The sequence below is a fragment of the Neophocaena asiaeorientalis genome, unplaced genomic scaffold, assembly GCF_003031525.2.
Source record: "Neophocaena asiaeorientalis asiaeorientalis breed wild unplaced genomic scaffold, Neophocaena_asiaeorientalis_V1.1 scaffold178, whole genome shotgun sequence".
In the NCBI taxonomy this organism is placed as follows: domain Eukaryota; kingdom Metazoa; phylum Chordata; class Mammalia; order Artiodactyla; family Phocoenidae; genus Neophocaena; species Neophocaena asiaeorientalis.
This window is the reverse complement of record NW_020172371.1, coordinates 107,826-108,463: the sequence shown is the minus strand read 5'-3', so window position 1 is coordinate 108,463 and position 638 is coordinate 107,826. Positions and strand designations below refer to the sequence as shown.

The following is a 638-nucleotide window of genomic DNA, read 5'->3' as shown; positions in this document are numbered from 1 at the left end:
TCAAGCTTATTTTATGGACTAGGACACTGAGTCTAAAAGGGTTAATGTGAATTGCTAAGAGCTACACAGCTAGCAATTATGATGATAATAAGCAATAACGGTGATAACATTTATTGAGTACCTGCTATTAAGCTGATTCAAACATAGTCACTTTTATCTATTAGTAGCAGATACTGAGCTGTTTGATTTGTTTCTCCACCTCCTCACTTTTCTTAGGCAGGGTCCCAGGACTCAGGAGATATGTACCCACCTGCATGCAGGAGTAGCCCACAGCATGACTCTCCCAGCTTTGTGGAGGGATTTGCTTTGGCACTGCTCGATGCCCAGTTGGTCAAGGAGGAGCCCAGTGGGTCACTTGCCAGTGCTGTTGACAGTGGAGCTAGGGTTGGGACGCTGTGTTTTGTGCCGAAGAACCAGCTTGAAGGAGGGTGTGGATGGGAGACCTGAAACATCTCAGGATCCATTGCTTCATTCCCTTGGCATGGCTACCGCACACATGGGTCAGGTTCAGGTGAAGGAATTGTGAGTTTAGAATCAGGCAGGTCTGGGTTCAGAATCCAGGCTCTGACACTCACTAGCTATGGAACCTTGGAAACTCATTAAAGCCCTCTTGGCCTATGTTTCCTCATATGTGACTG

General features: G+C 46.7%; 1 non-coding gene across 1 annotated transcript; it reads right to left on the bottom strand.

Moving 5' to 3' along the window:
• Positions 1-238: 238 nt before the first annotated feature.
• LOC112390864 (small nucleolar RNA SNORA35) lies at positions 239-367 on the bottom strand. The gene has a single exon (XR_003001350.1). It is a non-coding gene; the product is annotated as a small nucleolar RNA SNORA35 (small nucleolar RNA).
• Between the last annotated feature and the right edge of the window lie 271 nt (positions 368-638).